At 35.4% G+C, this 19,689-nt stretch overlaps 1 protein-coding gene across 1 annotated transcript in view; it reads left to right on the top strand.

Annotated features, from left to right (window-relative positions):
* The window catches only part of LOC140146067 (neuronal acetylcholine receptor subunit alpha-10-like), a 245,440-nt gene that overhangs the window by 144,970 nt on the left and 80,781 nt on the right, over positions 1-19,689 (top strand). The gene's annotated exons all lie outside the window — the stretch shown is intronic.

Genomic DNA, 19,689 nt, shown 5'->3' with positions numbered 1-19,689 from the left:
TGGAAAAGAAGACCCTTCATTTTCGTCTAGACTCAACATGCACATGATAGACATCCGATTTATAATTCTCCATTGGAGTAAATAAAACGCAAAATAAATCTGATTTGGATTGGTATATGCTTTCTATAACCCGAGGCAACCGGTCAATGGTTGTCTTTTCAATCGACCTAATTGGCCAGTTTCCCATTTCAATCTGCGTATTGACAACCGTCAATAGACATGTTTTGAGCAACAAAACTAAATCACTCGCTTATATGGTCTTATGAAAGTCATAAAGCATGCAATATGGGTAATATGAGAATTATTGATCGGTTTCCTCGGGCTCAAAAGCCGTCAATCCACTCGGTATTGACAACTGCAGGTTATGTTCACATAATAATGTTAATCTCAAGGGTTTCTAACTTTTAAAGTACTTCATTGTCATGTTGGTATTGTTTCCTGATTTGGGGGTTGTTATGACTGTAATTAATTTTTTTGTAGGGTGTATTACATAGTTATGGTTGTCAAATCCGGGGTGCATTACATAGTGACCGATGCCGATCACAAATTTAGCAAAAATGGACATCGGGGAAAAAGTTGAGTAGGTGAATTGTATTGGACATAGATTATAAACTTGCCACCAATTGCCAGCAATTCATGTGTCTACTATAAATAGGGATTGGAACGGTGTTTTCAAAACGTTAAAATGTTGTAAAATCGTACATCCCACATTAAGTAATAGATTGCCAAAGTTATCCATCACTATGGATTTTACAATATTTTGAAATCCCAACATCCGTCACTGTGGATTTGACTGTAAAATGTAGATTCGTCACTAGGTAATGCATCCGATGGATCACCAGGTCCAGAACAAACACCAAATATGGAAGGTAAGATGTTTGACCTTGACTGTACATGAGGAACTGTATAAAACATGTGATAATTTAATGTGACATTTTACATAATTTAAGACCAATATAATTTTCATACACATAAATGACTACGGTTGGTTCTCCGCTTAGATTTGGATATATCTGAAGAATTTTGACGATTGAAATAAACGTAAACCAACCCAGAAATTTACCTATCCACAGTAAAGGATAATGCGCATGTACTGGACGCATTACATATACTTTGGTTTACCTTGTGGTTGACCAAACTGATCACAAAGGGGAAATGATAATGAGATTAACTTAGTGCAGCTACTGACCCAAATTACATGTTTGACACTTTCTTGATCTGATCATGGTCGCTAATGATTGTTTAATTGTCTTGGCAAAGCCAGGATGCTAGTTTGTATGATGCAGCATACTCTGGTATTACATAACGAACCATGATTTTCCGTCCATAATACTATCGACTAAATCAACCTGAAAGTTAGTCTAAAAACGAGATCGGACTCTTTTGACACACTTTGTAACATTTAAAAGAAGGGGAAAAGGAAAGAAAAAGGTAGGCTCTTTACCTTGCAGGCCTATTCAGTAATTCAAGCGAAAGTTTAAAAAAATAAAATTAGATATAAATTGCCAAAAAGCTAAAAGCTAAAAGTCATTAAAATTCTTTGGTGTTTTTAATTAAATGAAAAAAAAAAGAGATAAGATAACAAGCAATATTGACAACGTTGAAGCCCCATTTAAATATAAAAGTGACAAAATATGACTTTTAATGAATTTTATTAGTAAATCACTGAATAAGCCTTTAATGTTACCCTACAATTCCGCAGGTAATTTGGTCCACTAGTTCTGGCTTAGTGCATCATAAGCGCCGTGACACTGCGGACGACACTTTATATCCTAACATCTTCAGCTCTCACACTGTTTGATTTATGTTTTAATAATAAGATCCTGTCCCCCCATTCTGCCCTATCATCATGATCATGAAGCCAGTTACATGGTACATTGGGTCATTGCTGTTTCTGTGTGTTTGTGTTTGTTTTGGTACTGGTCAAACCATCCAACGGCAAAATATTTGGCTTTCTTACACCTACCACGCTCACACGAGTCGTACACCTCAAAGAACTGCCGCATAACTCGTGACTGTAGCATGACTCAGAGTATAACGTAACTTAGAATTTTATGACCGTTTGAACATCCCGTATGACAAATTGATAGGCACTTGTGAAGGCGGAACTTGTTGAAAACAAACAACTAACTACTGGGCAAGAAGCAGAGATTGTCCAAAGGCTCTGCCGATGAAACTTAATTGGATTCACTTCTCCCTCGTGGTTCAGTTCTTGAACTTCATGCCTATGGCTGAATTGAGTAAAAGGGTGGTAACGACCTGATGAACACTGGTTAATACAGCAGTGTATTTAAATATATACTGCTCACCATCTGTATCCGTATTATTTGAAACAAAACTAATATCTTAAAGACACTAAACCTAAATTACCAACTAAAGTAGTCAATAGATGGATAATTTGTTTCTGTATATTTTGATACCTCATTCGGTAGGATGCGGCTTTATTTTCCCAACCATTACCAATACAAAAGTAATACAATCTTCATACTTTGCTCTCGAAACACGTAATTATGAGCACAGCGAATGATTGTTGATCTGTCACACTGCCTTACGATGAAAATCGCCCTGAAGGTGGACATAAATTTATCCTATATTTGTCACTTTAGAAATGCTCCCTTTTCCCATTTAGATAGTTGTAAATTGAAGAAATGTAGGTTGCATTGTGATGTATCAAAATACGCAGTATTATATTAACAATCTATTGATTACATTATTTGGTAATTTAGGTTTAGTGTCTTTAAGATATTGCTTTTGTTTTAAATGTACGGGTACTTTGTGTGCGCAGTATATGATGTGGAGAGGTGGGATGGACATAGGTATTGCTTCTATATGGTACGTGGGGTGCACGTAGCTTCTATTGTGCTATGTTTGGATTAGAACAGTAGAATTATCTAATGTCTGTAGTAAAAGGTGAAATCATGTTCCCAACACATGCAGTTGACATTTCAATGTTTCCTTCTAAAAGGATATAGCCTATATACAAACTAGAATGTATTGTTAGAATAATTAGTGATTAAAAGTAAATCGAAAGAAGCAATTTTGCATAATTTTGTAAATAAAGTTAATATGAAATTTTTTCCTTCGACAGCAACATAGTTGGCATGGTATTTCATTCTGCAAAATATTCTTAAATTAAAGAAAAACAGATCGTAAGTATCAATATGACTGGGTGTCATTATAGTAAAAATCCCAATTCCGCAAAAACACAGCATTATTTGTTTTGGGTTATCAAAGGAACATCCCTATCCATATTCAGATTAAAACACGTGAAAGAGGTCTTTAGCATCACGTGACAGAGGTCTTTAACATCTGGAAAGGCTAGGATTTGCTTTCGCTCACTATCTATGATTAAATCTTACTAACAATACACACCAACGATAATTACACTGCTATTGTACAGGGTATCTCAAAAAAAGTTACATGTAGCATTTTGAAAGTAAGTTTATGTTAACAAAATACATTTCTTTTCATGAGATAATCTATGCACCCGCTACTAGGATCCATGTGAATATCAAGTTTACGACTCGCGTTCTTACCCTATATTTTACGCAATCTTTACCAAGCTGAAATACGAAATTCATTACCACCATTTATTTGGCGGGATATTTAAGTAGAGCCAGCCATAGCAAGTCAGACACAGTATTTTATTCTGATGAATAGAAAAAAAAACGTGATTATTTTTTATTTTTTTGGAGTTTTAATTTTGGATATGCAATATTCAATTTGTCCTTGTGTTCCTTTGGTGCAATAGGTTTCATCAAGGAAAATAAAATAGAATGAAATTAATAAATAAATAAATTTAAAAAAAAGGTTTGCTCGTTGTGCGATATTTTGATGAAATAGTCACTCTTGACAGCCCTGCCGTCTTGCATTCATAAGTTTTAAAGATACGGAGTTCACACTTAACAGATACTTTCAGAAAGTACTATTGTTGTACTATTTGGGACAGCCTTTACAACAAGATTTCTTAGAATATGTATTTTCCCTAACTGATCGTAGATAACAGTTGAATGACTGAAAGTTCATCGGTAGTGCTCGAATGAAAACAAAAACCGCCTCTTCCCACTTAGTGTTATCATACATCATCGCGAAACATGAAATTCTTGACAAAATAACGAAATCCCAAGTGTAATAATACGGGATTTTTCTTACAAAGCGTAAGACCATCATATCACAGAGGTTTCTTTCCAGTTACCATAATTGCTTACCTCTGAATTAACGTCAGAGATGGGAATTGCTTTCAAATAATTATTAATACTGAAGTAGTGATAATTAAAGGATTTATTTTTATTCTAAGGTTGAATATCATATTCCTTTACTTCTCTTATTTTTCTCAATTTCTTAAAGTGGTTGAGCGAAAATTCGTATATTTATATTGAACAATATTCAACTAATACATGCACGTTTGCACCTAAAGAATAACATAATTATTATGCTGTATGATAGATTGAGGTGATAGTGATATATTTCAAAGAATCTTTTAAAATAAACTGTGATATAATGAAAGACAGAGATAAAAACGACTTTATTCCCTACGATCCTTGATTGGTTAATTAGCGCGTAAAAAGAAGGTCGATTTATCTGGTGCCGATCGGAGAAAAGGAATAGCAGAAAATGGCGAAAAATTACGTACTTTTACAAGACGAAAAGCAACTTTTCTAGGCATTGTTGACATAGTGCCTTCGGGAAAGAAAGTTTCCTACTATAAAGACCTAACTTTCGAGATGCTTTGTATGTTTGAAGGTGCAAACTTAACAATAAGGCGCCCGGTTATCTGCCGCGTTCAGCAAGTCATCATCAAAACACTTGTAAACAAAACCTTGTCTTGTCTTTCATTATAGTCAACTGTTGTCTGGGACATGATGACAAAGTCAAAGCTTTTGCTAATATATCCTGCTTCAGGATTATACAACATATTAAACGGAGAAACCGTGTCTGAAATGCCTGCATATTTGCCATGACCATCATTGAGCATCTTACCCACTGAGTTAGGATATACCCTTTACCAACTCCCTGGGACCAACTCATGGCAGAAGAAAATCGGGCCGTCCACGCACTGGAAAAAACGTTTTAGGACAAAACGTACTATACCCGCACGTCCTATACAGCATATACATTCAACGTGTAATTAGGTATGATGAAGGCATGATTCAAGCAGAACAGCTGGCCGCACTTGCAGTGATTTGTAGTGCATGGCGAAGTTTTGTGGTCACCTGTTTCGCAGCCTAAGGATTATGATGACAACGTGCAAGTTGTAAGACAGCCCTTTGATGTCAAGTTGTAAATTAATGTATACCCATGTAACGGAGCATATATATTGTTTTCGGTGTGTTTAGTCTGCGCCTTCTGTCTCCGTCTCCATTTTAAGTGATTGCTTTAATCTCATTCAGCGCAAGAACTTTCCTTAGAAAGTTTCCTTAGAGTAGTGTACCAGATTCTATAACAATAAAATTACCAATTTTTTCTAATAGCATTTTTATCTTTTGTTGTCCTGTGGGGTGACAGTCTTATCCAAAATCACTGCACTAGGAATTGTTCGGTACCTATCAATTTGGATACAACCTCTATCAAGGCAAATAGAACATTACATAACTTGTGTAGGCTATTTTAGGAATTTTATATCGTGCATAATACGAAAATAATTATGCTGTATTATTACAGACTCTGTCTGTATAAATACATCTGTACCCCTTCGATATTGAAACTTACTTACTACTAAATTCAAGCTTCAAGGGGAATGTTACGTTTAACAAAATCTACGACATCCACAATGACGTTATGCATTATGCATCGTGTGATGTTGCTACACAATTAACCCATTTCAGCGTTTGTGATCCGAAAGGGAAGATACATACCGATACATTTATTTAACATAATACAGTAGCACTTACGAAAAAAATACACTATACAACTCGAGATTTAGCAATAGAGCAATACATTTAGGCATGTCTTCAACAATTAGAGAAATAGATAATACGTAGATAAATTCCAAGACGTAGAAATCTGTTCTGTTGATAATGGGGACGTCTTCAAATAACGCTACTAATCACGTGAGCATGGGTGTAAGGTCACGTTCCCTAACATATGTCTATAATTAAAGACAGAGATAAAAAGAATTTATCGCGTCTGATGTCACTGTCAATTACGATCCTTGATTGATTTACACAGGTAAATCAGCGCGTAAAAGGAAGACCGATCTATCTGGTGCTGATCGGAGAAAAGGAATAGCAGCAAATGGCGAAAAATTACGTACATTTACAAGGCAAAAAGCAGCTTTTCTAGGCATTGTGGACATGGTGCCTTCGGTTATGAAAGTTTCCTACTATAAAGACCTAACTTTTGAGATGGTTTGCATGTCGAAAGTGCAAAATTAACAATAAGGCGCCCGGTTATAAATCCGCGTTCAGCAAGTCATCATCACGACACTTGTAAACAAACCGTGCTCGAGTTTGATTGACAGATGACGTCAGGCGCGATACATTCTCTTTATCTTTGTCTTTCATTATAATGAAGAACAGTCTTCATTCAAGACACTTCTATTACATCTATATTTGAGACACGTTTTTTGGTATGAAAAACATCGTAAATTCAGGAAGACACAATTATGTGTTGTTGAAGACATACCTGTATGGAAGACCCTTTTGCTACGAAACATTTTGAAGTGTACAATGAAAATAAAAGTAAGGGTCAAATAACGATATCTGGACAAGTAACGACAATCGTCCATTCCGGAAGGAGAAATTATATAACGCTACTGACACCCTAAACAAAACACCCTAAGCAACATTTGAGCAGAATAGCGTGTAATAAAGTATTCAACCATACTAACTATAAGTTGGTTCGCCTCAATTTCGGTAGTGACGTCAATGCTTTTTCGCAGTTGCGCCGCAAGCATGCCGACAAACCGCCCTGTGCGCATGCGTGTACACTCAGCGCGTCTAACTGTACTCGCGTGATTCGATACTGCGGTGAGCGAAATACCCACATATGTCACTACCGAACTTGAGGTGAACCAAATTATATGCTAACAATTTATGACATCTCCTACCAACTGACAATATGCCTCAGGTAAATATCACATTCTGGAAAGCTGGACTGAACAAAGTGATCTGGTGTAACTGATTACCCATCTGGGCCATACCGTAAAACCTCGTCTTCAAGCATATATGTGACCGTACAGCACGAATGAGCCGTAAATGTCCTCAATTGTATTCCGAGTTACAGTGTAAAATGGGCATGAAGGTCGTATTCATTGGTACCTCAATTTGGTGCTACGTGTACCTCATTTAATGAGATACACGTAGCACCAAATTGAAATACCTATGAATATGACCTTCATGCCCATTTTACACTGTAACTCGGAATACAATTGAGGACATTTACGGCTCATTCGTGCTGTACGGTCACATATTGTGTTTTTGATGAAAGCTTAATTAATACGCAACAAGCGTAAACATACCAATACAATAGATTGGTCTGACAATAATATTTGTTTGTACACGCTTGGATATGTAATTAATTTGCTCAAATTCCATAATGACGCCTGGAATATTTTAGCTTCCATCAGAAGCACTCTATATGCTTGTAGACGAGGTTTTACGGTATAATCCTGTGTTGTTTGACAAACTTGTAAACTGGAAATTTCTCTGGGAATTAGACCTATAATGCTAAAATAACCATTGTCTTACTGACGTATTTTTTAGAAATGATGAAACCAACTACACGCTATACTAAGGTTTATTTAGTGTAAAAATCCTATACCAAACCCAATATTCTTCTCTATTTGGTACCAATATAAGCAAGCGCTCTTAAAAATTTGGACATTTTAGCAATTAAATTGATCGACAATGGGCAAGGCGGCGCGGCCAACATAAAAAATGTTAAATTGGGCTGCTAGGATGGACTCCAGAAGTCATTTGGGTGTTTACTTGAGCGTGTTAGTGCAGAGAAGATGCCTTGCCCTCGATCCCTACAATGCATTTCTTCCATTTCAATTTTCTCTACTGATTTGCTATCTAGTACAACATATGGGTCGATAGTGACGAAATGTACCACAATGAACAGAGTACATCCAGTTGTTGCAACGTATGTTAATTTCTTGACTATTGACCCAGTCTATTCTCAAAATTAGAACTAAAGAGAACCTGTACAAAGTGATATATAAGATTGCCATTCGGTGAAATGAGGAGATGCATTATGTTGCAAAGGATTCTGGGAAAGGCAGATATCTTCTATAGTTTTAGTGTACCAGGGGAAATCGGTTAGGGTGGTACAACACACCAGTTGACAACACATCCAGTAGAAATAGCTTCAATATTACAGGAGCAGCCCTGTACTATTATTAATAGGTACTCATGTTACCGCTGATGTTTATATTGCTTTGGTTCTTCTTACTCGAAAGGAGAAAATTAAGTGATTAAAGGTACTACGCCGGTATTTATAAATGAAAGAGCTTATAATTTGAGACTAAATAAATAATTTTTTACACGAGAAGAACATATTTGGTTTGGGGCGCCTCCCACATGTGTATTATCTTTAGATTTGTTTATTATGGACTTGCCGATATGCACTCTACTTGTACCTCTCAAATCGAATATTTTAACGAATTGTTGGTTTTATCGCATCTGTGATATAATGAAAGACAGAGACATCTATCACAGTTATCATTGGTATTGCATTACTGATGCATGAAACTGTGTTAAACTGAGAGTTAATCAATAATTATTATATCATTTCTTTTGTCATATAGTTGCAGGATTTGAAAAACTAAATATTTTGTTAACAACTTCGCACCCTAACCCTTACTCGCTTACCCTTATATGCTTATAGAACACAATATACTATGCAAATGCAGTTATTTTAAGAATTTAATTTGGGTCTTGGGTGTTTTAGCCAACACCACCCCACAACCCCCCCCCCCCCCCACCCCTAAAAGTGCTTGTTTTTAAAAAATTGACTTGAATACATAGGTTTTTGCGTACCTCAATTTTGACCAAATGTATCATCACGTCATAGTTATACTCGGTGGTTTAAAACAAACCGTCGTGTACAAAACTGGTATCTCTTTCGTTATTCCTTTTGTGGTTTGTTAAGCTGACTGTTCTCTGCTGAAGAACCATTTTATACAATATACTGCTGTATAATATTATGAAACATGCACCTGCTCTTATGTGTAACAAGCTTTCGTTTATGGTCTTGACTTACTGTCAAGATGCACGTTTTACCACTTAAGGACAATTTGAATTTGTAATTTACTTCATACTCTGGAACTTGCACTAATAATAAAACAAACTGTGCACAAAATCACAATTTTGATGCCTATGTATAAGACGTGTACTTGACAAACATGGATGTCTTGAATTCTACCTTAGGTGATCGTTTCAACCCAATAGAAAGATTAAATTTGAGTTATTATGGGTGCTTTAGGACTAATAAAAGGGAAATAAATAAATTCAAGTTTGCGATCATCCCTACATACACGCGTAAGATTTTTTGAAGTAGTATTTGAATTTGAATTTCATTTGGAAACCTTGATAACAATATGTGACTGGACACCGCGAATCAGCCGTAAAGTTGGCCCGGTCAATTTTGTTTTATTTCGTGTTTAGAAAATATATATCATACGCTTTAAAATGGTATATCATTTGACTTCAAACGATATTCAAAAGCGGGGTTATGGCTTGTTGAACTCTGTTCCTTCAACAAAAGTGTACCTTTTTTTGGTTCTACATGTGATTCTATATACATGTAATTTGCCGAGTTTACGGCTCATTCGTAGTGTCCACTCACATATTCTTGGAATTTCATAGGTATAATATAGCCAGTATCGCGAATCACTAAACCAAAGTACATCCTATATCGTCAGCCTGCTACGCTAATTGCCTATGTCATGTTTTTGTAATTTTGAGAACAAAGTACAAAATATGGTACAAGTATGCATTTAAATATGTTTATTCACCAATCTTTGCACAAGAACAAATGATAATGATACAAATGAAAAGGAATAACCTGAAATAATTAGGGTGATTACGTAAATGATACATGCTTGAACCACATTTTGTGCTTGCTTTGTTCTCAAAATTACAAAAATGACTTAGGCAATTAGCGTAGCAGGCTGACGATATGCTCATGTAGCCGGTATATTGTATTTCCGCAGGTTCGGGTGACTTTAAAAGCCCTCGAGAGAACACCATATATCAATTCATTGAACATGTTGGTTCGACGGATGAAGCAACTATCAGATTTCAAAATTGGTGAATTTTCCGGTGTTAGTGCAAACTAAACGCTTTCTTTCAATAAACTGTAATTTTTGTAATAGATAAATAATGCCTTTTTGTCTGGAGGCGAGCAGAATAACATGGGCTAAGCTAAGTTGTAATTTAATTAGCAACGATGCTATTGACCGCCAATAATTATGCATAGGGCATTAAAAATCAGAGGTTTTGTTTTGCATAGTGATTTAAATCGAGACTACCAAATGAAGGTCCTGTCAAAAGGGTTTGTATTAAGAGACATTGGTTTGATGCCAAGAATGCATAGATTGGTCTATGCCACTGTTTTGGAAATTGGTTATTGGTTATTCATGGTGTACAGACAGACATTTTTGAGGGCCTGTATAATTATATATGTATAGTTACTGTAATCTTCAAAACCGGTATCTCCTCGGCTTTTTCTTTGTAGTCTTTGTTTTACATATTCTTTGGCCTGCGTTACTCATTCAGTGGATGTTTTAAGGTATCCCCTGTCCTTTTATGATGCCCAGGGGAGTAATCTACTGACTTAATATCAAGCAGAAACGTTTTATGCAACATAATGCTGTATATATTATGCAACGTGCACCTGCTCTTATGCGTAACAAGCTTTAGTTTACGGTCGAGATTTGCTGTCAAGATGCACGTTTTACCACTTAAAAACAATTTAAATTTGTAATTCACTCCATACTCTGGAACTTGCACTGATAATGAAACAAACTGTGCTCAAAATCACAATTTCCAATCTAAAAGAGCAGCGATGTTATCTTAATGGCTTATGCTGCCTATGTATAAAGACATTTACTTGACAAACATGGATGTCTTGATGCGAGTTGAATTCTACCTTAGGTGATCGTTTCAATTCAATAGAAAGATTAAATTTGAGTTCTCGTGTAAGCTATGGGTGCTTTAGGACTAATAAAAGGGAAATAAAGAAATCCCAGTTTGCGATTTGCCCTATATACAAGCGGACTGCTAGCGCGAAAGTTATTTTCATCTTCATGTGTTTGAATATGAATTGGATACCTTGATGACAATATATTAGATCAACTTAGCAATTGCACTCAACTGAGTTACAAAGTTCCAAAGTATAGCGTATCTGATAATAGCACTTCAAGTTTTAACAAATTACATTCTTAGAATTTTATCATTTCAGGCATGTTACAGCCTACCAGTATCGCCAAACTATATTCTTGTATTATCTCTATGCTCATGTAGCCGGTATATCGTATTTCCTTAGGTTCAGGTGACTTTAAAAGCCCTCGGGAGCGCACCATATATCAATTCATACTACATGTTGGTTTGACGGATGACGCAACTATCAGATTTCAAAATGGGTGAATTTTCTAGTGTTAGTGAAAGCTAAACTCTTTCTTTCGATGTATTGAAATCTTTGTAATAGCTAAATAATGTATTTCTGTCTGGGGCGAGGAGAATAAAATTGGTAAGCTATTGACCGCCTCTAATCAGCTATGCTTAGGTTTTGTTTTACGTAGTGATGTTAAATCGACACTGCAAAATAAAGGTCCTGTCAGAAATGTCGGTATTAAAAGGCATTACTTTGGGTTAACACTTAACTTTGTGGCAACTTGACAGGTAATCCAAAATAGTACTTATTTATAGTAAACAATATACCATGAGAATGCAGTGTTGTATGATCAGTTTTGGTTGTTTTTTTTAGTAGATTTTTATGCCGCGGCTTGGTTATCAATGCCTTGAATGCATATGGTGGCCTGTCATTGGGTCTGTACCACTGTTTTATCAATTTTTTCATCACTTTTATGGTTATTCTCAGTGGCCAGACAAACATTTTTGAGAACCCGTGCTTTTTATCCATTACCAACCGATATCTCTTCCGCTCTGCCTTTGTGGTTCGTTTTGCTGGATTTTGCATTAAATTCGAAAAGGAAACATTTATAACATAATGCTGTATCGTAGATTATGCAATATGCACTTGCTCTTATACGTTATATTCATTTAGTGTCAATATGCACGTTTTACTACTTAAACAAAATTTGAATTTGTAATTCACTCCATACTCTGGAACTTACGTTGATAATGAAACAAACTCCCAGCTAGCCAAAATACGTTTTAAAACGTTAAAAAATCGTTTCACTTTGGTTTAAGAAACGTTTCAATATTGCGTTTTAAAAACGTAAATGTGTGGAGTTTTGAATACGTTTCAATAACGTTTGCATGAAACGTTTTGATTACGTTTTTTTCACGTTAATATTACGTTTCACTTTTGTTTAAAAACCGTTTCAATATTGCGTTTTTAAAACGTAGTTCTAAATACGTTTCAATAACGTTTGCATGACACGTTTTGAAAACGTTATCAGACCGTTTTCCAAATGCTAATAAACCGCATCACTTTGGTAGTCCAAGTTATCATGGTTATGACGTTAACACTTCGATCTCTTGTGTAGTATATAAGACACGAAACCATGAAGAAATACATTAACCATGAAAGTAAAAGATGTACACCATGAGATAATGTATAACTCCATGTCCCCAATGTCTTCGACATCAAGACATGTTCAGCGTCCCAGTCCAGTCCTGTTGCATCGATTATTCTTGCCGGCAGCTGGCAGCATGATTCGGATAACCAAAATATGAAAGCCAACCTTAGCTAGGATATTAAATGTGATATTAAAATACATTAATGTAAATGTATTCTGCGCTAAAATTATAAAAGTATCCTTACACTTGGAAAACATCAATTCTACAACTCACTGAACTGAACTGAACATGTGAATTAAAACTAAACCATATTTGGGTAAATTTATTTATTTAATAGGCCTAGATGCGCTATCTATTTTTCTTCCAAGTGTAAGGATACTTTTTGGCGCAGTATATAAACCAACAAGAGACTTGCAATGGGCAACTAGCGTGAATATTATATATGATTATAATCAGAAACAAATGGCACATTTATACCATGTCATGCTATTAAAATTTACAGAATTAAGAAATAAAAGGGCCTCAATTAAAACTGAAAATGAAAACTTACCTAAATGAGTAGACCTAATGCTGTTATACTTTACTCTTGGAGCTGGAACACTTATCATTAAATACATCAAAAATACATGTAGAATTGTATCGCTTTCTCCACACCAGAATCAAATTTGAACAGCTAATATATAGTAGTTGAGCAGTAACCACGTATAGGCTAGTCAAGTATAAGGTCACTGAGATCAAGGATACTAGTACTATAGTACTGTGTAGTAGTCACCATTGCTCGCCATCAGTGCAGACTAAAATCATATGTCAGTAATTCCATTAAAACGCAAATGTTTCGCCCAAAACATAGCTGCAACTTGTCTACAAAATCAAAGGCCTATACACGTTTATCTTTTGATCTATAAACATGATTAAATGTTAGCTAGGCCTATTAAATTCCACCGTAAACAGTCAGCAATTGAGATTCACAGATATCCGTTGATGCATGGTCAAAACGGTTACAATTTGTTACTAGTATTTCGAAACACACAAACCGCACTAACCGGTGGGTAGTCTTAGTCCCAGCCGGCTTGTGCTCCTTGAGTAACGAGGAGCACAAGCCGTCTGGATTTGAGACTAACCGCCGGTTCATATTTTACGAAATCGAGACCGTGCGTTACCATGGTTACATCTTTTGAAAGTTGAGTTATAAAATAAAGCAATGTAAATTTACCGGTACTTTTTACTTTAATTTGCTTACGTTTTTTATTCATATCTGTCATCATTCATGCAAATAACGTACAGTAGGCCTAAATAAATTACAGAAAAATAAAATGCAAGTCTCTTGTTGATTCGATAGCCTACTTATTATAATAAATATTAAATAATTATTTAATATCCAGCTAATTGGTTATATAGTGGAACCCCAGTCGAATGGAACGATCTATGAACATTGTGATTTTATTTGCTTTTTTCGTGAGTATTTTGTCTACAATGGGTCTACGTTATTAGAACGTTTTTATAACGTTTTGGTCGAACTATTCTGCCATCAGATAACTCGATGTTTATCAAAACGTTTTGGAAACGTGTATTTAACGTTTTAAAAAACCAAAACCAAATAAAACCAATTCAAAACGTTTTGGAAACGTTTTGTGTTTGCTGGGCTGTGCTCAAAATCACAATTTCCAATCTAAAAGAGCAGCGATGCTATTTTAATGGCTTATGCTGCCTGTGTATAAAGACATTTACTTGACAAACATGAATGTCTTGATGCGAGGTAAATTCCACCTTAGGTGATCGTTTCAATTCAATAGAAAGATTGAATTTGAGTTCTTGTGTACGTTAAAAAAAATAAATGTTAGTATTTATACAGCGCCTTTCACATGTGAACATGTACCAAAGCGCTTTACATTTATTCCGCCGTCGTTAGAATATGTCAGCTGCCATACAATGCCCAAGGCATGCTCATACCTTTGGGCGGCGCTCAATGGACAGTATTCATAACAGCTCCCCATTTCACACCTGGGTGGAGAGGAGTAATCGAGATAAAGTGCCTTACTCAAGGGCACAACACGATGGCGTCGCCGGGGCTCGAACCCGCAATCTTCCGATTATGATTCGTAGCCCGTTCCGCTCGGCTACCGTGCGTTATGGATGCTTTAGGACTAATAAAAGGGAAATAAAGAAATCCCAGTTTGCGATTATCCCCTATATACACGCGGACTGCTAGCGTGAAAGATAGATACGTACATTGTATTTTGAATTGTGAATTTGAATTTGAATTGGATACCTTGATGACATTATTTTAGAATATTTTAGAGCGCATTGCACTCAACTGAGTTGCATTGTTCCATAGTACAGTGTGTCTAATAATAGCAATTAAACTTTCAACACAATATATTCTTAGAATTTCATAATTTCAGGCATGTTACAGCCAAATCAGTATCGCGAATCAGTAACCAAACTATATTCCTGTATTATCTCTATGCTCATGTAGCCGGTATATCGTATTTCTTTAGGTTCAGGTGACTTTAAAAGCCCTCGGGAGCACATCATATATCAATTCATACTACATGTTGGTTTGACGGATGACGCCCCAGCTAGCCAAAATACGTTTTTAAAACGTTAAAAAATCGTTTCACTTTGGTTTAAGAAACGTTTCAATATTGCGTTTTAAAAACGTAAATGTGTGGAGTTTTGAATACGTTTCAATAACGTTTGCATGAAACGTTTTGATTACGTTTTTTCACGTTAATATTACGTTTCACTTTTGTTTAAAAACCGTTTCAATATTGCGTTTTTAAAACGTAGTTCTAAATACGTTTCAATAACGTTTGCATGACACGTTTTGAAAACGTTATGAGACCGTTTTCCAAATGCTAATAAACCGCATCACTTTGGTAGTCCAAGTTATCATGGTTATGACGTTAACACTTCGATCTCTTGTGTAGTATATAAGACATGAAACCATGAAGAAATACATTAACCATGAAAGTAAAAGATGTACACCATGAGATAATGTATAACTCCATGTCCCCAATGTCTTCGACATCAAGACATGTTCAGCGTCCCAGTCCAGTCCTGTTGCATCGATTATTCTTGCCGGCAGCTGGCAGCATGATTCGGATAACCAAAATATGAAAGCCAACCTTAGCTAGGATATTAAATGTGATATTAAAATACATTAATGTTAATGTATTCTGCGCTAAAATTATAAAAGTATCCTTACACTTGGAAAAAATCAATTCTACAACTCACTGAACTGAACTGAACATGTGAATTAAAACTAAACCATATTTGGGTAAATTTATTTATTTAATAGATGCGCTATCTATTTTTCTTCCAAGTGTAAGGATACTTTTTGGCGCAGTATATAAACCAACAAGAGACTTGCAATGGGCAACTAGCGTGAATATTATATATGATTATAATCAGAAACAAATGGCACATTTATACCATGTCATGCTATTAAAATTTACAGAATTAAGAAATAAAAGGGCCTCAATTAAAACTGAAAATGAAAACTTACCTAAATGAGTAGACCTAATGCTGTTATACTTTACTCTTGGAGCTGGAACACTTATCATTAAATACAACAAAAATACATGTAGAATTGTATCGCTTTCTCCACACCAGAATCAAATTTGAACAGCTAATATATAGTAGTTGAGCAGTAACCACGTATAGGCTAGTCAAGTATAAGGTCACTGAGATCAAGGATACTAGTACTATAGTACTGTGTAGTAGTCACCATTGCTCGCCATCAGTGCAGACTAAAATCATATGTCAGTAATTCCATTAAAACGCAAATGTTTCGCCCAAAACATAGCTGCAACTTGTCTACAAAATCAAAGGCCTATACACGTTTATCTTTTGATCTATAAACATGATTAAAGGTTAGCTAGGCCTATTAAATTCCACCGTAAACAGTCAGCAATTGAGATTCACAGATATATCCGTTGATGCATGGTCAAAACGGTTACAATTTGTTACTAGTATTTCGAAACACACAAACCGCACTAACCGGTGGGTAGTCTTAGTCCCAGCCGGCTTGTGCTCCTTGAGTAACGAGGAGCACAAGCCGTCTGGGACTCGAGACTAACCGCCGGTTCATTATTTTACGAAATCGAGACCGTGCGTTACCATGGTTACATCTTTTGAAAGTTGATTTATAAAATAAAGCAATGTAAATTTACCGGTACTTTTTACTTTAATTTGCTTACGTTTTTTATTCATATCTGTCATCATTCATGAAAATAACGTACAGTAGGCCTAAATAAATTACAGAAAAATAAAATGCAAGTCTCTTGTTGATTCGATAGCCTACTTATTATAATAAATATTAAATAATTATTTAATATCCAGCTAATTGGTTATATAGTGGAACCCCAGTCGAATGGAACGATCTATGAACATTGTGATTTTATTTGCTTTTTTCGTGAGTATCTTGTCTACAATGGGTCTACGTTATTATAACGTTTTTATAACGTTTTGGTCGAACTATTCTGCCATCAGATAACTCGATGTTTATCAAAACGTTTTGGAAACGTGTATTTAACGTTTTAAAAACCAAAACCAAATAAAACCAATTCAAAACGTTTTGGAAACGTTTTGTGTTTGCTGGGGCAACTATCAGATTTCAAAATTGGTGAATTTTCTAGTGTTAGTGAAAACAAAACTTTTTCTTTCGATGTATTACGTCTTTGTAATAGATAAATAATTTATTTCTGTCTGTGGGCGCGCAAAATAACAATGGATACACTAAGCTATGTTGTAATTTAGTTAGTAACGATGCTGTTGACCGCCTATAATCAGCTAAAGCGGATTTAAAAACTTCAGGCTTTGTTTTGCATAGTGATGTTAAGTCGGCACTGCAAAATGAATGAGATGTCAGATATGTTGGTATTAAAAGGCATTACTTTGGGATAACGGTTAACTTTGTGTCAACTCCCCAGGTAACCCAGAATAGACTACTTATTTATAGCATACAATATGGCATGCGAATTCAGCTATATGGTCAGTCTTGTGTTTTTTTATCCACCCACTTTAATAGTAATTTAAAGGAAAAAACGGCGCTTGATTAACAATGCCTTGAATGCACAGGTTGTTCTGTCATTTGGATTGTACCACTGTTTTATCAATTGAAGACCTGAGCACAAGAAGACCGTAAGTCCGTATTTGGCATTTTGAGATATGATCGTTTAAACTTTTTAAAATAAGATAATTTGGAAACCTTAAGCCATAATATTGATACTTCTTAGGTACACGGGTATAGGCAAGAATCATTTTGTATATCATTAAAGTAAATATCTGTAATATTGATCGATATTGATCGATTTATCATTTTTGGACTTACGGTCTTCTTGCACTTGGATTGAAACAAAAGCTTATAAATCAAAACTGAATGCAGATGTTGGAAATATTTAACCATATTGGTAATCTATGTGCAAAGACAAGCAATTTGACACCTTGTTTGTTGAATTCGAAGGTTGTTTTGACATTTTACCTCAGTTGACCTTTAACCGGAATTGACCCTCTAACTCATTAACTGAGCTCAAACAATTTCACGTGACCTATGGGGAGGGGTCCAAATGTCAAAATAAATTGTCAAAATATTTGTCTTCATCCAATAACTTCAAAACCACCTGTAACTCAATTTCGTCAAAGTGGACTTACAGTCTTCTTGCGCTCAGGTCATGTTGTATCGTAGATTGTGCAATCATGCACATGTTCTTATACGTAACATTCATTAACGGCCGAGATTTACTGTCAAGTTGCGCATTTTACCACTTAAACAAACTTTAAATTTGTAATTTACTCCATACTTTAGAACTTGCATTGATAACGGAACTGTGTTTTAAACCACAATATCCAATCTAAAAGAGCAGCGATGTTATTTTAATGGCTTCTGCTGTCTATGTAAATGTGATGTGAGATAAATTTTACCTTAGGTGATCGTTTCAATTCAATAGAAAGATTAAATTTGAGTTCTCGTGTAAGTTACGGGTGCTTTAGGACTAATGAAAGGGAAATAAAGAAATCCCAGTTTGCGATTAGCCTATACACTCGGACTGCTAGCGTTAAAGTTGGCCCGTACAACTTTAAATATTTAACTTGAATTGGATACTTTGAGGACTATATTTTAAATCAACTTAAAAATTGCTTTCAACTGAGTTACAAAAACGCCTTTTCCATAGTCAAGCGGATCTGATACATGTAATAGCAGTTCAACTTTAAACACAAATATTAATGAGACAAATAATAAGTTCAGGCATTTTACAGCCAATCAGTATCGAGAATCAGTAATGAAACTATATCCCTGTATTATCTCTATGCTTTACGTAGCCGGTATATCGTACTTCCCCAGGTTCAGGTGACTTTAAAAGCCCTCTGGAGAACACCACATATCAATTCATTCTACATGTTGGTTTGACGGATGAAGTAAGATTTCAAAATGGGTGAACTTTTTAGTGTTAATGAAAACTTAAGACTTGCTTTCAATATATTGAAATTTTTGTAATAGATAAATAGTGTCTTTTTTGTCTGTGAGCGAGCAGAATATTTATCTGTGTTGTAATATAATTAGCAGCGATGATATTGACCGCCTATTATTATGTATAGCAATAAGTCGACAATGAAAGCCTTGCCAGTACGGTTTGTATTAAAAAGTATTGATTTGTGTCAATGCTTAACACCAACTTGTCAGATAACTCAGATTAGGCTAGCTGCCCTGGTTTATTTTTTTTATTTTTTATTTGTATTTATAACGTTTGGCCGAATCCAGTCAAAACTCCATAGAAGCTACTAAATTAAAAGAGATGCGACCAAATGTTGCTTCCTTTTGTCGTTTTATGTCATCTACTACTGATACTGGTACTGGTACTGGTGTTGATGAAGTAGTCATCTGCTACTGATACTGGTGTTTATAAAGTATTCATTTACTGCTGACATTAGTGTTGATGAAGTAGTCATCTACTACTGATATTAGTGTTGATAAAGT

The sequence above is a fragment of the Amphiura filiformis genome, chromosome 2 (genome assembly GCF_039555335.1).
Source record: "Amphiura filiformis chromosome 2, Afil_fr2py, whole genome shotgun sequence".
Lineage (NCBI taxonomy): Eukaryota > Metazoa > Echinodermata > Ophiuroidea > Amphilepidida > Amphiuridae > Amphiura > Amphiura filiformis.
Note: the sequence above shows the minus strand (reverse complement) of the source record. Positions and strands in the feature narration are given on the sequence as shown.